Here is a 22,712-nt window from a genome sequence, read left to right on the forward strand (position 1 = left end):
TTTCTGATTTACTGTTTGGTTTCTGTGTTTGTTGGTTCCTTGCGTTGTAGATAGTGTTTTTGTTAGCTTGTTTTCTCTTCATGAATGCCATTTTTATTATACTAGTGGGTATTGATTTTTCTTGGGTTTTTATGGCAGTAGTAGTTATTTTTCAGGAACCAAACCCAGTACTCCCTTGAGGATTTCTTGTAAGGGTGGTCGTGTGGTAGTGAACTCTCGCAGTTTTTGTTTGTCTGAGAAATATACTATTTGCCCCTCATTTCGGAAGGATAGCCTTGCAGGGTAGAGTATTCTTGGCTGGCAATCTTTGTCTTTTAGTATTTTGAATATATCATCCCATTCCCTTCTAGCTTTTAGGGTTTGTGATGAAAAGTCTGATGTTAACCTGATTGGGGCTCCCTTATAGGTAATTTGACGCTTCTCTCTTGCAGCTTTTAAGATTCTCTCTTTGTCTCTGAGTTTTGCCAATTTCACTATGACATGTCTTGGAGAAGGCCTTTTTGGGTTGAATACGTTTGGAGATCGTTGAGCTTCCTGGATCTGAAGATCTGTGATTTTTCCTATACCTGGGAAGTTTTCTGCCACTATTTTGTTGAATATGTTTTCAATGGAATCTCCATTTTCCTCCCCTTCTGGAATACCCATGACTCGGATATTTGAGCGCTTGAGGTTGTCTGATATCTCTCTCAGATTTTCTTCCATGTCCTTGATTCTTTTTTCTTTCTTTTTGTCTGCTTGTGTTATTTCAAACAGCCCATCTTCAAGTTCAGAGGTTCTCTCTTCAACTTCGACAAGCCTGCTGGTTAAACTCTCCGTTGTGTTTTTTATTTCGCTGAATAACTTCTTTAGTTCAGCAAGTTCTGCTACATTTTTTTTCAGGACATTGATTTCCTTGTACATTTCCTCTTTCAGATCCTGTATACTTTTCCTCATTTCATCATGATGTCTAGCTGAGTTTTCTTGTATCTCATTCAGTTTCCTTAGAATTATCACTCGAAATTCCTTGTCAGTCATTTCAAGGGCTTCTTGTTCTATAGGATCTAGCGTTTGAGATTTATTAACTTTTGGTGGTGTACTTTCTTGATTTTTTGTATTTCTGGTATCTTTTTTTTGGTGTTTATTCATTGTGGCAGGGAGTTTCACAGTCCACCGGTTTGAGACTAATGACTAACTAGGATGTTGCTGTGGTTGCCAATTTCGTATGGCTCCCTCCGTGACTGCTCAGTTGGCCTCTAGTGCCTTGTGTGTGTGGTTGCCTCGGGTCTTGGGCTTCTCCAGGGAGCCGCCTTTCTGGTCAGCTTGGGCTCTGCTGGGCTGGTGGATCACGTAGCACAGGGTGTGTGATCGCTGTTGAGCTTTCACTTCCTGTGCAGGACTTCTCCCTGTTCCGTGTGCTCTGGCCCAGGCTGTTAGATCGTGCAGTGGCGACCCCACCAGGTGTGTCGTTTCTGTTGAGTCTCTGCCTCCCTTGCCGCACGTCTCCCCACTCTGTGCGCACTGTGCTGGGCTGGGGCGTGTCTTCTGCACCCCTCGTCTATCAGCTGGGCCTTCAAGACCTTGCTCGGCACCGCCTCGCCCAGGAAATCTACCAGGTTTCTGCTAGGCACAGACGACCGGTCTCTCTGGGTGCCTTTGTAGCACTATGTAGATCTTTCTCGAGTCTTGTTCACCTTTGTATCAGCCCCGGTATAAACCAAGTCTAGCGCCCACCTGCAGCCTGCTCTCCAGCAGGTTCAAGTGGACCTGGGAACTCTCCTACCACACTATTCCCAACCAGAAATTCGTTAGGCTTTTTTCCAAACTGGAGGTCGCAGAGATGGTATCTGCCTCCCAGTAACAGGGAGTTTACCTGGGGCCGGAGTCCAGGGTGTGGTGGAGTGACAGTCGGCCCGCCCGTACTTTCTTGCCCTCCCGACACTGGTCTGGGACGCCCCCCGCCCCCAGCCCCGCCAGAGAACCGCGGAGGGAGTGGGATGGGAGGCCGGTCCACAGGCTCCAGAAAGCCCCGCGCCAGGCCGAGCAAGTGGGAGGGCTCAGTGATGGCCAAGCTGGGCAGGGCTGCCCGCACCTGGGAAAATGGAGGCAGCACCGTGCGGTGAGTGGGCTGGTGGTGCAGGTGGGAGCCGCGTGGGCATCCACCCCCCGAACAGAGCTGTGCCAGGGATCACTCACAGTGCTGTGCCAGGTCGGGCGCTCACTCTGTCTCTGGTTTGCCGCCTTCCCCGATCTCAGCCGCTGCCGCCTCGGGCTGTTCAGTCGCGGCGCGGCTGGGGCGCTCCCAGGAATCTTCTTCAATGCCGGCCTGAAACCTCGAATCCTGAATAGGGCAGCTGTCTGCCTTCAGCGCGGTCCCGGTCTCCGGGATCCTGGCTGCATCCACAGCAGCCCTGGCGCCGTGTTCCCTGTTTCGAGACTCGCTTTTGCAGCTAAGAAACAGTTCTTTTCCTGCTCCACACTTCAAAGCTGTTGCCTGTAAATGAGGCAGCCTCTCCTGCCGGGGGCAAAGTGGTGGTCACCCCCCACGACCGTCCAGCAGCAGCGGTCCTCCCTTAAAAGATGGCGAGAGGAATGTCCACAAGTTTCCCGGCTGCCTGAGGCCCAGTGGCCTCCTTTTCCTCCTCAGCTACTCCACGCCAGCCTCCGCAGCCGCCGCCATCTTGTGTGTATGAAGAAAACTTACTAATATTATGTTATCCTATTTAATTCTCATACCAAATTTAAGAGGTTAAGTGGAATCATCTTACATAGGAAGAAACTGAGATTTTGTGGTTACATGAATTCCTAAGAATAAACAATATAGTGGAGAGTAAAGCATAAAACATGGACCTGAAAACAAGTCTTTCTGATTCTAACACCTGCATTGTTTAATGCTCATCATTCTTCATTTCCCCACTGGAACAATGACTACCAAATTACTAAATCTGTCAACAGTAAAAATATATATATATTCTTTTTTTCTCAAGAAAGAAATAAGGAATAAAGGAAGAAAAAAAGAAGGAAAATAAATGTATAGATTCATACACAGATACACTCATGTGTACATAAACTGCCAACTTTTAAGATTATACTTCTGAAATTTAAAATACTGTTAAAAAATTATGAATAATACAATTCTTAAATTCTGTAGGTAAAGCTACTGCCAGCTTAGGGTAAAATTAAATGATTCTTTATTTTTCTGCCAGCCACTGAATGTTAGGATTTGGTATTTAGTATTTTATATCAAATGTATCTGCACCAGAGAAATTATACCTCTTAGATCCAGTAGGCTGTTTTTCTTTCCTCTTTTCACTAAATATGGTAGACATTTCATTCAACTAATGCTTGCTTCTGTGGTATCCTCCCCTATCCCTATTGCTAGTTCTAGTCCTGTATTTTTAATGACATGTAATAGCATTTCCCTTAGGTCATCTATCTACAACTTAAAGACAAGTCAAAACCAAACTTACTGATGAAGCCTGTTTCTTTTCTTGAGTCCTGGGGTTAGGTGTCATTTTTCTCCTAATTATCTGTATTTGACAACTTTCATTAAATTTTAAATGTTAAGATTATGTTATTTTACACATGCAATCAATGTTTGACATCTAAAAATTTAATTACCTACACTGAACAGGACTTTAAATTTGTTTACTCTGTGTTGTGTGTCAGTCATCATACTATTATGTACACAAGTAAAATGTTTAGCAGCTTTCTTTGCAGAAATGATTTATTGAAAAATTGAAACTTATTGACCTACACATATTTATGATAATAGAATACATTTACTACATTTAAATGCATAGAAATAAAACTAGAAATGACTCTGCTTCTCACTATGGGATAACTAATATAAATTTCAATTGACTTGAATCCTATTTATACTCTTTAAACTCAATATAAATGATGTCATCCTCCTATCTACTGCTGACATCCAAATACTCATATGTAATTTTAGCCATTCTTTTACAATGACTGTCAGAGCCCAGGTATCAAACATTCTTCTCCAGATCACTACTTGAATATCTTATAAGTACTCCAAACAAAACATATTTATAACTGAAGTCACCATCTTTACTCACCTTTGTGTTTTTCTCACTAGTCCTTATCTCAGTTAATAACATAATCATATACCATCTCTTTAGATAGAAGGACCTTCACAGATAGGTTATATACACTTTTAAAGAACCTTCAAAAGACAGAAAGTTATATACATTTTTGAAATATTTCTGAAGTGTACTAAATTGACCTGGAAGTATGATATTAATCTACACAATTGTAATTTTCCCCACTGGTATCAAAAGCTAAGTAACTGTAAGTGGTATTGGGGTAAAATATATCTATAAGTGGAAACAGGAATATGTCCATGCAATGAGGCAAAAAATCTTTGGTTTACAATTACAGTTGTTGTAAACGTGTAATAGTTAAATTGAAAAATCCATTTGTTCAGATTTTTATATTCTTATGTAATTGAATATGCACATTTGCACACACATGTGTTTGACAAAATATATAAAACTATTTTGAAGTTTCTAAAATAAATATTTCAGAGTGTCCTGCCCAGGGGAGAGGGTGTGGGGAGTGATCCAGCACCTATTACCACTCTCATCCAAAACTCAACCTATAATGCCCAGCATGACTATCAATATACAACACTTCTATAGGGAAAAGTTTCTCCTCTCAGAAATTACTCCAAAAATTAAAAGAAGAACTACAACACCAGATGCCTGGACATCAATACAAAGATACAAAAAGCATGAAAAAACATGGAAACATGACATCCCCAAAAGAAGATAATTCTGCAATATCAGACTCCCCAAAAGAGGAAACTGGTGATGTATGTGTCCCAAAAGGTAGTCTTAATGAAATACATAGGAATCACAATAAAGTAAAAAAACAATCCAAAACATGAATGACAAATTCAACAAAGAGATAGAAATCATATAAAAGAATAAAGCAGAAATCCTGCAACTGCAGAATTCATTCAATGAAATAAAAGTTTCAACTAAGAGCTTAATCAACAGGCTACAATAAGTGGAAGAAAGAATTTCTGAACTAGAAGACAGGCTTTTTAAATTAATCCAGTTGGACCAAAAAAAAAAAAAAAGAAAAAAGAAAGGAAAAAGAATTTTAAAAAACTGAAGAAAGTCTATGAGATCTGTAAGACAATCTTAAATGTGAAAATAACTATATTATTGGTGAACCAGAGGGGGAAGAGAAAGGAAAAGGCATTGAAAACCTATTTAATGAAATAATAGCTGAAAACATTCCAAGTATTGTAAGATATACAGTCTCCCAGACCCAAGAAGCTAAAAGAGCCCCAAGAAGATTCAGTCCAAAAAGGTCCTCCACAGTACATATTACAGCCAAATTGTCAAATGTCCAAAACAAAGAAAGAATCTAAAAAAATCAAGAGAAAAGTACTTAATCATCTATAAGGGAATCCCCATCAGACTAACAGCAGACTTCTCAATCTTACAGGCCAGGAGACAGTGTCATGATATAATCAAAGTGCTAAAAGAAAAAATGAACAAACAAAAAACCCAAAACAAACAAACAAAAAAAACCCCATCAATTAAGAACACTATACCCATCAAAGTTATCCTTCAGAAATGAAGGAGAAATAGTATCTTTCCTGGATAAAAGAAAACTGTAGGAATTCACCACCACAAGACCAGCCCTACAAGAAATCCTCAAAGGAGTCCTAGATCTGAAATGAAAAGAGATGACTCAAATATCAAAAATCAGAAATGGAAAAGGAGACATTACAACTGATTCCACAGAATGCAAATAATCATTAGACTATTAGAAAAAACTACACACCAACAAATTTGAAAATAAGAGGAAATGGGTAAACATCTAGACACATACAATCTACCAAGACTAAACCAAGAAGAAATAGAAAAACTTACCAGACCAATAATGAGTAGCAACATATATTCAGTAGTATATTCAACACTATCCCAACAAAGAAAAGCCCAGGAGCAGATGGATTCACTGCTAAATTCTACCAAAGTTGTGAAGAAGAATTAATACCAAATCTTTTCAAACTATTCCAAAAATTCTAAGCCAAGGGTATTCTCCCAAACTCATTCTATGAAGCCAGCATGATCCTGATACCAAAAATCAGACAAAGACTCAACAAAAGAAGAAAACAACAGGCCAATATCCTTGATGAACATAGATGCACAAATTCCCAATAAAGTACTAGCAAAAGAATCCAACAGTACCTCAGAAATATTATACAACATGATTGGATGCATCCCACTGATGCAAGGATGGTTCATCATGCACAAAGCAATAAATGTGATACATCACATCAACAAAATGAATGATAAAAACCGCATAATCATCTTAATAGATGCAGAAAAAATATTTGATAAAATTCAACATCCTTTGTGACAAAAACTCTCAACAAACTAGGTATAGAAGAAAAATATCTCAACATAGTAAAAAAACCATATATGACAAACCCACAGTTAACATCATCCTGAATAGGGAGAATCTGATAATTTTTCTCCAGGAACAGGAGCAAGACAAGGATGCCCACTCTAACCACTCCTATTTAACATAGTACTGGAAGTTCTAGCCAGAGAAATGAAGAAAGAGAAAGCAATAAATTTCATCCAAATTGGAAAAGAGGAAATAAAAATGTCCCTGTTCACAAATGACATGATCTTATGTAAAGAAAAACTTAGTTTCCATCAAAAATAGCAGAAAAAGAAATGAAGAAAACAATCCCATTTATAATAGCTAGCAAAAAAATTAAATTCCTAGGAGTAAATCGAACCAAGGAGGTGAAAGATCTCTACGACGAAAATTACACAGCATTAACAAAAGAAATTAAGAAGGACACACAAAATGAAAAGATATTCCATGTTTATGGATTGGTAGAATTAGTATTATGAAAATGCACATACTACACAAAGTGATCTAAAGATTCAGCCCAATTTCTATCAAAACACCAGTAACATTCTTCACAGAAACAAAAAAGCAATTCTAACATATATAAGGAACAATAAAAGAACTTGAGTAGCCATAGCAATCCTTATGAAAAAAAAATAAAGCCTCCTTGGTTAAATTTATTCCTAAGCATGTTATTCTTTTGGTAGCTATTGAAAATGGGCTTTTCTTGATTTCTTTTTTCTGCTAGTTTGTTCTTGCCATATAAAAAAGCTACTGATTTTTCTGTGTTGATTTTGTATCCTGCACCTTTGCTGAATTCATTTATCAGCTCTGGGAGTTTTTTGGTAGAGTGTAGGTAGATTTTTAGGTTTTTCTATATATAGGATAATGTAATCTGTGAACAGGGACAATTTGACTTCATCTTTCCCAACTTGGATGTCCTTTTTTCTGTCTTGCCTGATTGCTCTAGCTAGTACCTCCAGTACTGTGTTGAATAAGAGTAATGAGAGTGGGCATACTTGTCTTCTTCCTGTTCTTAGAATAAAAGCTTTCAGCTTTCCCCCATTCAGGATGATGATCATGGTGGATTTGCCATATATGGCTTTTATTATGTTGAGATGTTTTCCTACTATATCTACTTTGCTGAAAGTCTTTATCACACAGGAATGTTGAATTTTATCAAATGCTTTTTCTGCATCTATTGAGATAATCACAAAATTTGTGTTCTTGATTTTGTTGATGTGGTGTATCACATAAATTGATTTGCAGATTTTGAACCATCCTTGCATCCCTGGAATGAATCCCACTTGATCATGATGTATAATCTTTTTGATGTGCTGTTGTATTCTGTTTGCTAATATTTTGCTGAGGATTTTTGCATCAATGTTCATCAAGGATATTGGCCTATAGTTTTCTTTTTTTTGTTGTGTCTTTGTCTGATTTTGGTATCAGAGTGATGATACTGGCCTCATAGAATGATTTTGAGAGAATGGCCTATGTTTCAATTTTTTTGGAATAGTTTGAAAAGGATTGGTGGTAATTCTTCTTTAAAGGCTTAGTAGGATTCAGCAGTGAAGCCATCTGGTCCTGGGCCTTTCTTTGTTGGGAGAATGCTGATACTGCTTCTTTCTCTTTGTTCATTATTGGTCTTTTCATGTTTTCTATTTTTTCTTGACTCACTCTTGGTAGTTTTTTTTTTTCCAGAAATTTAACTATTTCCTCCAGATTTTCAGATTTGTTGGAGTATAGTTGTTCATAATAGTCTGTAATGATTCTCTTTATTTCTGTGATATTAGTTGTGATGTCTCCCTTTTCATTTCTGCTTTTTGTATTTGGGTCTTCTCTCTTCTTCTTGTAGTTGGCTTGGCTAATGGTTGGTCTATTTTCTTTTATATTCTCAAAAAAACAAATTTTTCTTTCATGGATCTATTGTATCATATTTTTGGTCTCTGTTTTATTTAGTTCTGCTCTGATTTAATTATGTCATTCCATCTACTGATTTTGGGATTAGATTGTTCCTGTTTTTCTGTTCTTTGAGGTATAATGTTAGGTTGTTTATTTGAAGTCTTTCTATTATTTTGTTATAAGCATTCATTGCAATATACTTTCTTCTTATTTCTGTTGTTTGGTATTAAAAAGGATACCAAAAGATGGAGAGACATTCCTTGTTCATGAATTGAAAGAATTAACACTGTGAAAATGTACATATTACTTAAAGTGACCTACAGATTCATGGCAATCCCCATCAAAATACTGACTACATTCTTTACAGAAATAGAAAAAAGAAAACCCCTAACATTTATATGGAACAACAACAAAAAAAATCCAAAGTAGCCAAAGTAATCATGAGAAAAATAAATAAAGCCAGAGGCATTGAACTATGACTTCTTATTATATAACAATACTGTAGTAACCAAAACAGCATGGTACTGGCATAAAAACAGACACTTGAACCAATGAAACAGAATAGAAAGCCTGGAAATAAACCCATGTACTTACAGCCAATTGATCTTTGATAAAGGTACTAAAAACACACATTGGGGACAGGATAGCCTCTTCAATAAATGATGTTGGGAAAACTGTATATCTATGTGTAAAAGAATAAAACTAGACCCTATCTCTCACCATATACAGAATTCAACTCAAAATATAGTAAAGACTTACATGTAAGACCCAAAACTATAAAACTCCCAGAAGAAAACGCAGAGGAAATGCTCCAGGACATAGCATTAGGCAAAGATTTTATGAATAAGACCTCACAAGCACAGACAACAAAAGCAAAAATAAACAAATGGGATTTTATCAAACTAAAATGCTTCTGCACAGCAAAAAATACTGAACAGGGTGAAGAGACAATCAACAAAATGGGAGAAAATATTTGAAAACTATGCATCCAACAAGGGCCTAATTTCTAGAATATACAAGGAACTCAAACAACTCTATAATAAAATAGTAATAATAACCCAATTAAAAAATGAGCGAGGGAGCTCATTAGACACTTCTCAAAAGAAGATATACAAATGTATATGAAAAATGTTCAACACCACTAATCATCAGGGAAATGCAAATCAAAACCTCACTTGGATATCAGCTCACCTCAGTTAGACTGGCTGTTATCAGAAAGACAAAAAATAACAAATGCTGCAAAGGATGTGGAGAAAGGAAAACACTTATACATTGATGGAGGGATTGTAAATTAGTATAGCCATTTTGGAAAACAGTATGGAGATTTCTTAAACAACTACCATATGACCCAGCAATTCCACTACTCGGTATATACCCAAAAGAATCAAAATCATCATGTTGAAGTGATACCTGCACTCCCACGTTTATCACAGCTCTGTTTATACTAGCAAAGATATAGAACCAACCTAAATGTCCATTGACAGAGGTTTGGATAAACAAAATGTGATACATATACACTATGGAATACTAGTCGGCTATAAAAAAGAATGAATTTCTGCCATTTGAAGCAACCTGAATGGGCTTGGGGAAAATTATGTTAAGTGAAGAAGCCAAGCACTAAAAGAGAAATACCAAATGTTCCCACTCATATTGGGAGCTGAAAAAGAGAAACAAATAAATAATAATAATAAATTGAACTGTTAAAAGGAAAAATAAAAACTATGGCTAATTGAGGCAGTAAGGGAGATGAGGGAAGGGGGATAGTGAGAGGCTGGTTAATGAACACAAAAGTACAGTGAGATAGGAAATAAATAAGCCCTCTTGATATATCCAGAAAACTGTAATCAATAATGATTTCTGCATGTAATCAAACATCTAGAAGAGAGAAGATCAAATATGCACATCACAAAGAAATGATTGTTTTGCAATGGCAAATTGGCTAAGTACCCTGAATAGACCACCACGCATTGTATACATGTAATTAAATATAACTCTGTACCCCATAATATGTAAAATCAATATGTTTCAATAAAAAAATCAAAACAATACTTTGTAACTTGAAAAAATTAAAAAATAAAATAAAATAAAATAGAGATTTCAACCAGTATTGTGTTGTCTTTATAAAGGCAGGAAAAATATATACCTTCAGAAGTTCTCAGGGTATATACATATATTGATCATTATGCAAATGATTATCTCTCTGCAGTAGTAATATCCTATTATGTAAATTCAACATTTATTAATTAATAACAAATATTTATCTCATCCCACATAAAAAACTTTTATAAAATATAACTTAAAATATATATAAAGTATAAAAAGTTTATAATATAACCTAGATATCAGAGAAAACCCAGAAGATACAAAAAGGATTTAGTTTTAATTAACACAAAAATGCAGTGATAGTACATAGAAATAAAATGAATATTTCACACTCCAGAGCCATATCAATTTATATTATATTTTATAATATACAGCAATAATTAATTATTGTATTTAGATTTTTCTATATAAAGCTTGAAAACCTCATGGAAAATTAAGCACCAATATTCATAATGGAAGGAGCTGCATAAGTCTTTTTAAAAATGTAAATTTTATTAAATGACTGTGCTGAAATTGTCTGTTTATCCCTCCAAATCTATCATCACTCTGTTTATAGCATAAGGAAACTAATGTTTATAGACTGATTTGAGGAGAAGTGTATTTTTCCATTGCCCTGTTAGGCTTCCACAACGAGGCACCAGCAGCAGATGGGGAAATGGACTCAAATGAGGTGGAGGAATTTATTCTTCCCCCTTCTTCTGCTGGTCCAGGAATGCCAGTGGTTGTATTACAGGTACAGTTTAATGGACCTCTAATACAGAAACGGTTTTCTCTGGATCCTAGGCACTGCTCCAGAACATTGCACCTTTAGCCGAGATACGATAAAGTGCTTCACTATCTTTTGCTGATTTCTCTTTATTATGCTCACACATTTTTAAACAGAATATTTATTAAATTTCATTATACTTTCCTCGATTATTCCCTCTTGATGAAACATTCTTTTTCTGCACAGACTTAATTTATTCAGTAATTGGTCCTGGAAGTGGCCCCAGGAAATGATCAATTTAAATAATATTCTAGGAATGAGTTAACCATGGATTTGAAGAGGGAAATAGTACAGCTCATGGTGAAACTTCCTGGGTCTTCTATTTGAGGATACCCTTTAAAAAAAAAATTCTATAAATAACAAAAGAGGATGAATAGAGGGAAAGCAGATAAATTATCCTAAGAATTACTCATTTGATCCTCAGAAATACCCCTCAACCTTAGATCAGTTAGGTATTTCTGCATTCCAAATCACCCCAAAATTAGTAGGCTTCAAGCAACTTTCATTTATTATTTCTCACAATATTATGATCCAGCAGCATGGTTCTGTTTCTCTGGGCCAGGCCATACTATTCTTCCTTGGGCTTGCTTATGAAAGGAGGGTTAGATGGAAGATAAGCTGAGTGTTGGCTTGTCTAGAAGGTCATTAGCTGGTGTGTCATTCTCCAACAGAATAGTTTGGGTTTGTAATCATGGCAATGGCAAGTTTTACAAAATAGATAGAAGAGAATGCAAGGTCTTTTGATGCCTGGTCTCTGAACTGACACAACATCATTTCTACCATATTTTATTAGTCAAAACAAATCACAAGACACATCCAGATTCAAAGATTGGAGTATGCAATAGATTCCACCTCTTGGAGCTTACAAAGTTACATTGTGAAGATAAGGGATACAGGGAGTGGTGAGAATCTGAGTATATTTTTGGCACTCAATCTACTTCAAAACTTCATCACCTGGTCTGTCTGAGAATCTCATTTTTATAGATTATATCAAAGAGTTCTCATCTTCTATCTGCCTACTGAGTTGGACAATTGAGAGACACCAATAGCAGATTAGAGACTGTATCAAATCATGTCAGACCACATGTTATTCATGGCTGTATTTCTATCTTGCAGGTAATAGTTCCTATCTGGTGGGTTTTAAAACACTTTTCTATTCATGATTCTATATTATCCTTCATTAATTAAAATAGCACTTATAAAAGGCTAATGCATAGTAGTTAATTTTTCTTATATTTTAATTTGTACTTCAGTGGTAAAAAAAATCTACAACTTTTGAATACACTTTGGAATTGCCATCTGTGACACATTATCATTAAAATCGGACATAAAAATATCCGGAAAATATTTTAATTGAAAATATACCCTTGTGAAGATTTTTTAAATTGAAAAATTACCCTTGTGATTTCAAAATGTGTCTGTACTTATTTTCATATAATAATAAAATAATCTTTAAATTAAACCAATAATTAAAATAATTTAGTTTTAACATTTATCTAATTATAATTTGTGAATAAACTGTTTCTTGACATCACTGTATTTGATCTTTTATATTTCCCTGGAGTAAGATATCAAAGTAATTGTTAATGCTTGACTCTTCATTTTACATATTACACTTAAACTAAATTATTTTATATTGTAGATATTATAGAATATGAAGGGTCTGTAAAAGTTTCATGGAAAGATTCTCATTATCTTTTAGTTCCATTTATCCATGAACTTTTTGAAGTATTTTTATTAATTAATTATGTTGTTATAGATTGCCAAATGGGATGAGAGAGATTTATTAAAATGCTTTTGAAAAAATTACAGTATATACATTTCCAAAAGTTTATACCAACAGTTATTTAGAAAAAAAAAATCTGGTAAATATAGATTGAATTTGTTCACATTTCTCAAATTTGCTTTATTCATCCCATCTGTATCTATATTTATCTATATCTGTATCTTATCTATATATTTATATAATCTCATTCTACTCATATATGCACGTTTATGTGTGTGTGCATGTGTTTACTGAACTCTTTGTAAACTACTACCACTATGACTATATCTTTAAGTGCTTCTTTGTGCATTCTCTAAAAATAAAAGCTATTCTTGTACATAACTCCAACATAATATCACAGCTAAGTAGAATAAGAAGAGTCTCATAATGGCATCTATTATTCAGTCCATATGTAACATTTTAATCGTCCCCAAAGTCTATTTTATAGATTTTTTAAACTAGATTCTGTCAAGTTTCAAACACTACCTTTGATTGTTCTATTTTTCTATTTCTATTTAGAACAATCTTCAAACTGCTTATTAGTTTCTGCTTTATTGATTTTTGTTTGTTGGTTTATTTTTATGTTGTATGCATTTGAAAGAATCTAGTCAGTTGTCTGGCAGATAGCCTCCATATTCTGAATTTGTCTCAGTGTTTTCTCATGGTGGCATTTAACTTGTTCTATTGTCCTATATATTTCATCTAGATTTATGTCTAAAAGCTTGATTTGTTCCAGTTAAACATGATTGGCAAGAATACATTATAGGTGATGCTCTGCCCTTTATGCATCACATCAGTAGCACATAATGTCAAATTGTCCCCATATTAGTTTTGCTAAGTTTGATAATTTGACTGAAGTAATGTCCATTGGATTTTTCCATTCCAAAGGCACGTTTTATTCCCTGATTAGTAAAGTAGTCCTGGGAGTGATAATTTGACAATGTACAGCTATATTTTCCAAAGTACTTTCACCCAATTGTTATTGTTCTATTAAATTATTGTACTTGGGGTTGCAAAATCTTTTTCTAAAAATTCTAAGATGTTGTCTCCTGTATTAGCCTATACTCTTCTGTAAAACCATTTTTGTTTTTGTTTTTGTGTTTCCACTGTCTCTTTTATTTGTTTATTAGTTTATTGAGCAACAGTATGGAACTGAGATTTGTAAAGTATGATCATTATACTGTATACTATAATAATTAGCATTATTTTGTTGATCAAATGATCAGCTTTAATTTAATAATGTTAAATCAGTAATTAAATATAATTGTTTTTATCTATCTGTAAATGTAGAATCCCTCATCCCACACTCACATATACACTGTAGAACTAACTTTGTTTTTCCTTTATAGTTAGTCCTTGATGATTGACTAAGATTGTATTGTAAGCAGCTGTCCATCACACTTGATGACCCTATATCTTGTCTCCTACTAATACATTTACCTAAATAAACTCCAGCCCTGTTGATCAGGGAGGCAGCTGAGACTTTACCCACTGTCTCCCAGAAAATGTCTTACAAAGTGAAAAGACTATCCTTTAAGTTCTGTCTGGGTGATCTGATTGGTGATCCTATAGTGGTGAGCACTCAGACCCACAAGGGTCAGGGATTCCCTCAGCTAAGTTGGCCTACACATTGGCTGACAGTGAAGAGGCATCCCACAGAACTCATTCATTACTGATCCTTTTCTAAAGTTTATTCTATAGGCATTGATTGTATGAAGCTTATTCTCTAATGTATTCCTAAGGAAAGGACCATAAGTATGTTTTCCTTGGGTGTTTCCATGTTTACTGCATTTTCTTTATTAAATACATGAAAATGATCTTAGTGAGATATTAAGTATTGAATTTAATCTTTCTGCTTCAAATTTCTTGAAAATGTTGCTCCAGTGTTGACTTTCTTTGCATATTTCTGTTAATAACTACGAAAATTTTTATTTTATTTTATTTTTATTTACGTTGTATTTTGTAACTTTCTTGCCTTATTGCCTGTACTGAGGTTCCAAGAGTATTTTTTCTGTTTATATGTAAAATACAATAGCATTGCTTAGATACATTTTTGTTTTTGTTTACTACTCCATATCAATTTTGGGGGGTACGAGATCAACCTTTTCACTATATAAATTCTTGTATTATTTTTAAATCAGAATGTTTTATTATTTTAGCTTTGAACATTAGTTGTTTTTCCCTTTTTTTCTTTTGGTCTTCAGGGTCTACAATTTATATGCGTATATCTATTCATATCTGTCTTTACAACCATATAGACATCTTTGTATTTATGCATTGACAAGGATATATATATATATATATATATATATTTGATACATTTTATTTCTTTCTTATTATTTCTCTTATTTCTTCCTTTTTTTTTTTTTTTTTTTTTTTTTTGTCTTTTTCGTGACCGGCACTCAGCCAGTGAGTGCACCGGCCATTGCTATATAGGATCCGAACCCGCGGCGGGAGCGTCGCTGCACTCCCAGCGCAGCACTCTCCCGAGTGCGCCACGGGCTCGGCCCTCTTATTTCTTTATTATTTTCTCTTGGTTCTTTTAAAAATTCTTCTCCTTTATGTTTACCATTTTATTTGCAGTTATTATCTGTTCTTCCATTGGCACCTTGTAATGGTTCTGAGATGATGTTGTCTTGTATGTCAATAGTTTTTCCTTTGTTCAGTTTGTTTTTATCTCCAATCTTTCTTTTTCTTGTGCAATTATGCAATTTTAGTATCTAATTTGTTATGTTTATTTCATATATTTAATTTATTAATTTTATTCAATTAGGGTAAAACATTGTTGTACTATTAACCTTTCTTTGCCAGGTTCTTTTTTTCCCCCATAGCAGGGGTTATCTGTATTTTTATATATAACATTTTTGTTTGGTGCTTTTTTTTTTTCTTATAGTAGCTCTGTATGAATATAAGTTGATTTTTCTAGTTCATTATAAATTTTCTGGAAATTTTACAGACCAGCAATCACACCAGTTGAGGTGTCATGGGTTGAGGCGATTGAATGACTTATTCATTTTGTTTGTTGAAAAGTTTTGTATTCTGCTGGTACAATGAAATTTAGGTCTTTAACAAATGGTAACTATATGTAGGGAGAAGGGGGCAGTGTACCTTTTGCTTCTAATTCAGTGATGCTTTTTTGTTTCCCTAGATTTATGAACTTCAACAACATGCTTATTTTTCTCCTTTTACTACCAAGCCTCCTTCTTTTTCCTCCTTTTCCCTATATCTGTTTCCCATGCCACCTCCTTTTAATTTTTTTTCCTTGAGGCAACCATTTTTTAGCATTTCTTACCCAGAACAGGGAACTCTCTCTAGAGGCAGTTTTATTTATATTCCACCACTGTTATGGTCCCTCTACACACGCCTCTTTTTTTGAAATCTTTTATTGCTTCTCAAAATGGGTTTCACATTTGTTTCAAAATTTTGGTTTCCCCAGTTACACATAAATTGAATTTTAAAATGTTCTCCATTTACTGGTCATGCTACAGGACGCATGAAACAGTTCAGTACTAAGGTTATCAGCATTATCTTATGTATACCAAGAAGTCTTAAACCAGTGATTCTCAAATAGATGAAAGTCAATGGAATTAAAATATATGACTCTGACCAAATATTTTTAATAAACTAGTACATGCAATAAAGAACACCATAATGAAAACTAGGGAGCAATAAAAAAAGTAAAACTTCTCATGGGAATAAAAGTAATAACTTACATGTTTAAAAAAAGCCTTAGTAGTCATTCAGGCAATGAAGATTTCAAGTGAAGTTAATTAGGAGATTATACTAAACATGAGAACACTGAGAAAGAAAGTAGTGGTTCATTTTTTTATGGTTCACTTATTTACTCAATATTATCAGTAGATTACTGTTTTGACCTTCAAAAATATTTTTTTTAATTAGAAAAAATATAGCACAGGTTGTCATTCAATGATTTTTCAATTACAGTAGCCATAAATTTGTTTACTTGGAAATTAGCAGTTTTACATTCTACTATACACTTGCCTCCTGAATTAGAAGGGTGGCAATTTCTTTACTATATTTACAGGATGTACTGTAATTATTATCCTTTTTTTCTTTTTTCTTCTTTCAACCTTCTCTTCTTTATCCTCCAAATTATTTTTGTTTTCCTTAACACATGTGCATTTCTTCAATGGAAAGCTCAAAAATGAATTATTTTAAATATAAAAAAAATGATTTTGCATCAATATGGAGCTTCTAATAAAGGTATTCTTATAACTTTTTTTGTACACATATGCTGTCTAAAAGGAAGAAAATGGATTCAGTGAATGTAAAGAAACCTGGAAAATATAAGCTATTGAACATAACTATTGTCTAGATGTACTTACTATGTGCTTAAATAACACTTCAAAAAGCATATTAAGGAAAATGATTTCAGGAAGCTTTTTCTTTAGGAGTTTTATACTAAAGGATTCAGCAAAGTCTGCAGTAACATAGCATATCTTTGTCCATGCTTGATAAAAACCAAGAAATTGAAAAAAACCTATGGTATTATTCATTGAAGCTCTTTTTCTTATGTTTCAAGCAATAGTGTGAAATTCATTTTACCAAACTACAGAGATGCTTATATTTCATAACAATGGACTCTGGATAACTTTTGCAGAAGAGATTTATTTGTTTATATTTTCATTTGGCAGGTTGTATTTAGCAAACTTCAACTGAGTGAAAATCACTGGACCAGGGGAAAAAGAGTTTGAGTATGTATTGGGAGGATGATGAGAATATGACTAAGATGCAGAAATAAAAATACCTTTTTCATTTAACAGAGAAAAAATGAGAACCAAAAAAACCAGAAACAAAACAAATGAACAAAATGCAGAATAAGTAGGATTGGCAATTTTTCAATGTTTGGGTAGATTAAATGATGTCAACATCAAGATTCCATTACTTTTATAGAAAATTGTTATTTTAAAAATGATTTTCTAAGAAATAAGCATGATTAGACAACTAATTATAGTGGCATAAAAACTTCAATTATTCTGAAAACATATAATTGAAATCCTAATCCCATGAAATTTTCTTTTGACTGATTAGCAATTAAAAAAAAAAACAATTACTGAGGGAGTGATATCAGCGGAAAGGCAAAATAGAAGTTTCCAGTGCTCATCTCCACATGGAAACATCAATTTGGACAACCATGCAGGCACAAAAATACCATCACAAATGCAAAAGCCAAGTGAGAGATTACAACACTTGTATTAAGCACAAATATGTAAAAATATAATTAAAGCACCAGTCCCCCCCGCCCCCGGAACCCCAGTGCAAGGACAGCCCTAATTGTCTTGAGATCCAGATTTGCTCCTGAAGCCCCATGCCACAGCCTGGCACCAGGCCAGCAGTACAAGGCACCAGGCTCATTTGAGAGCAAGGCCAGGTTCCATGGACTCAGGCTCAATGTCTCCTTGAGCACCAGGTCAGCCCCTGTTGATCCAGACTTCAAGCTAACCCCTGTACTCCCAAGCTCCAGGCCTATCCCCAATGGAATCCATCACCAGCCTCAATCCAGTAGACCCAAGTATCAGGCCAGCCTCATGGTTCTAGGATCCAAACACATCCCAGTAGATCCAGGCAACAGCCTCAGTAATGCAGACCTAAACTATTCCCCTGTCACCCCAAGCTCCAGGCCCAACCCCATCAGATCCAAGGACTAGGACTTTTTGTCTGGTGACCCAGATCTAGGCAACCCTTCCTGAGGACTCCAGCAGCAAACCTGCCTGTAAACAATGCCAGCAGGCTCACTTTGAGTCTGTAGATAGGCTAAGTTGTGAAGGGCTTTTCCTGTTGAAGCCATCCTCTAAAAACTAAAAGAGGTACCTACTACTCCAAATGCAGAAGCACCAATGCAAGGTCACAAAGATTACTAATAAGAAGAAAAACATGTTACCACTAAAGGGATAGCAGCAACAACAACAAAAACAAAGCAACAATACTCATCCCTGAAGAAATGGAGATCCACGAACTGCCTGAAAAAAATCAAAATAAGCGTTTTTTTAAAAGCTCAGCATGCTACAAGAAAATATAGAAAAATGATTTAACAAAATCAGGAAAACAATACATGAAGAAAATTATCAGAGATAGAAACCATAAGAAGGAATGAAAAAGAAATTCTTTTGTTGAAGAATGCAATGACTGAACCAAAAAATTCAACAGAGAGCTTTAATAGCAGATCAAATAGAGGAGAAAAAAGAATTAGCAAGTTGAAAGACAGGAGATTTGGAATTACATATTTATGAGAACAAAAAGAAAAAAGCATAAAAAAGAGTGAAGAAGGCCTATCAGACTTATGAGATGACATCAAGTGAACTGATATATACACTATGAGAGTCATAGATGGAGCAAAAAAGGAGAAAGGGAAAGAAAGCCTATTAAAAACAAATAATTTTAGAAAATTTCCCAAATCTGGAAGAATACACTGCCAAACACTTAAACAAAACTTAATGTCAATCTTTTTCAAATTCTTTCAAAAAATATAAGAGGAGGGAATGTTTCAAAACTCATTTCACTATCATTATCCTGATTCTAAATTCAGACAATAATACTACAAGAAAAGAACATTCCAGGCAAATATCCTTAATGAATATAGATGCAGAAATCCTCGATAAAACACTAGTGAGCCAAATGCAACAGCACATTAATAGAATCATTTATCATGATCAAGTGGGATTTATCACAGGAATGCAAGGATGGTTCAACAAATGCAATCAACGCAGATGACATTAACAAAATAAAAACAAAATTATATGATTATTTTTATACATACAGAAAAACATTTGACAAAATTTAAAAACATTAAACAAACTATGTGTAGAAAAATATGTATTTAAACATAATAAATTTCTTAGATGACAAGTCCACAATTAACTTCATGGATCAGGAACAAGACAATGATACTACTATAACCACTTCAATTCATATAGTACTGGAAGTTCTAGGTAGAGTAATTAGGCAAGAAAAAAATCATAAAAGGCATCTACATAAGAATGGAAGCACTTAATTGTCTCTGTTTGTAGATGACATAATCTAATATATAAAACCTTAATGACTCCACCAAAGAACTGTTAGAATACACAAATTCAGCAAAACTGCAGGATGCAAACTCATATGAAAATCCATTTTGTTTCTATACACTAACAACTGTTTAAAAAATGAATTAAGAAAATTGCATTTACAAAAGCATCAAAAATAAGATGAAATAAAGTACTTAGGAATAAATTTAATCAAGAAGGTGTAAGATCTATACAGTGAAAACTATAAAACACTGATAAAATATATTGAAGAAGACATACATAAATGGAAAGAGATCCCATGTTCATGGATGAGAATAATCAATATTGTTAAAATGTTGATACTACCCAAAGCAACCTACAGATTCAATGCAATCCCTATCAAAACTCCAATAACATTTTTCACAGAAATAGAAATAAACTATTCTAAAATTCATATTGAACCACAAAAGACCCCAAATAGTCAAAACAATTTTGAGCAGGAAAACAAAGCTGAAAGCTTCACACTACCTGATTTCAAAATATACTCCAAAGTTATAGAAATCAAAACAGTACATTTTTAGCATAAATGTAGACATATAGATCAATGGGACAGAATAGAGAGCATAAGAATAAATCATTGCATTTAAAGTCAATTGATCTTTGACAAAGATGTCAAGTACAGATGATAAGAATAGTCTCTTCAGTTACTGGGTTTGGAAAAACTTGATATCCACACAGAGATGAATGAACGTTATCTCACACCAGTTATAAGAATCAACTCAAAGTGAATAGAAGACTTAAACATAAGTCCTAAAACTGTAAAACTACAAGAAAAAAACAAAGGGGAAAACTTCTTATCATTGGTCTTGGAAATGATGTTTTGGATATAATCCCAAAATCCATCCACCAAAAGCAAAAATAGACAAATGAGATTGCATTAAACTAAAATCTTCTGTACAGCAAAAGAAACAATCGACAGAGTGAAGAGACAAACTACTGAATGGGCAAAAATACATGTAAACCATACCTCTTATAAGGGGTTAATATTTAAAATATATAAAGAATTCTACTACTCAAAAAATTTTTAAAAAATTAAAATAAATAAATAGATTTAAAAAAAAAATTGGACAAGGATCTGAATAGACATTTCTCCAAAGAAATACAGATGGCCAAAAAGTATATGAAAATATACTCAACATTACTACTCATCAGTGAAATGCAAATCCAAACAATAAGACATCATCTCACAGCAGCTAGAATGACCATTATCAAAAGACAAAAGATAACAAGTGTTGGTGAAGATGTGGACAAAACATCTCCATTGTACACTGATGGTGAGAATGTAAATTAGTTAATCCATTATGGAAAATAATATGGAAGCTGCTCACACGATTAAAAATAGATCTACCATATAATCAAGCAATCCCATTTCTGAGTATATCTGCAAAGGAAATGAAACCATTATTTCAGAGGGATATCTGCATGCCTATATTCATTGTAGCATTATTTACAATAGCCAAGATGTGGAATCAGTCAAAGTGACCATAGAAGGATAAATAGCTAAAGAAAATGAAGAATATGTATGGAATATTATTTAATCTTTAAAAAGGAAGTCCTCTCATTTGTGACAGCATGGAGCTATCAACCCTGAACTACGTTCTGTATTACTAATTGGTTTGCTTCTACACAATATCAATGGATTGTTGTTTTCTTGTTATTTCCTCCTTTCTTCCTTCCTCCCTCTCTCCAATCTCTTCCTTCCTCCTTTCTTTTCTTTCTTTGTTTTCTTTTTTCTTTTACCTTTCTTTATTATCAAGATATTTAGTTGTGTTTTGTTTTTACCTGCAGTTGATTTTATTTTTATTTTGACCCACACTTTCAATGAAGTCATGGCTTTAGCTGGAGGACATATTCCCAAGCATGTCTTGAACTGGTTGAGTGCTTTGTTTCCTGAACCCTGACTGGCGTTTCATACTAAGGCTCGATGTTCTTGATGTCACTATATGCTCTTGATACAGCCTGGGCTTTTGTGCTAACTTATCATCATAGAATCATGCTCCTTCCTCCTTTTTTAGCTCTGGGATTTATCTTTTATTCAATTCTCAGATTATGTATTCTTAAGTTTATTATGTTTCCCATCGAATGATTTCTTCTGATGAAAATTTTTTCAGATTTTATAATCTACCATTCTGTAGGAAGGGTAGTCCAAAAGTTGATGATTACACATAACTTCTGTAATGTTTCACTTTCAAGAAAAATACATATTATTTTTATACACTGAAAAAGTAATATTTTCTAAATACTAATGTATAGAATAAAACTGAAATTTCCTAATGTGGTATATAAGACTTTTTAAAGTATGTTCCCTGAATGATTATCCAGTCTTATTTCCCACAGTTCAAATTATCTTTATTTCTCTTTCATCCCAAATGTCAGCAATATTGGGTTACTATAAAAGAAATGCTGTGGTCAAAGTGCTGTCAGGATGCAGTTTAAATATGGCTCCTTTTATATTTTATGAACTGTTGTGACACAGAAGACATATACTTTGAGTTCTCCGGGGAAATTTTTGTTTTTCATGTATTCAACCATTTCTGAATGAACACAGAAACTCATGCTACTTATTATATTATGCACTTATCTGATTATTAAAATATAGTATCTTTCTATATGCATGTGTATGTGTATGTACAACTATGTATCTTTATATCTTTGTACATCTGGGAAGTTAGATTTGCGGAAAAATAACAAACACCAAATCAAAACAGTCAGGGATAATTGTATGAGCAGT

At 34.2% G+C, this 22,712-nt stretch overlaps 1 pseudogene; it reads left to right on the plus strand.

Moving 5' to 3' along the window:
- Positions 1-11,041: 11,041 nt before the first annotated feature.
- Positions 11,042-22,712, plus strand: part of LOC134381603 (acyl-coenzyme A diphosphatase NUDT19-like) — a 56,421-nt pseudogene continuing 44,750 nt past the window's right edge.

Source organism: Cynocephalus volans, chromosome 7 (assembly GCF_027409185.1).
Source record: "Cynocephalus volans isolate mCynVol1 chromosome 7, mCynVol1.pri, whole genome shotgun sequence".
Taxonomy (NCBI): Eukaryota; Metazoa; Chordata; class Mammalia; order Dermoptera; family Cynocephalidae; genus Cynocephalus; species Cynocephalus volans.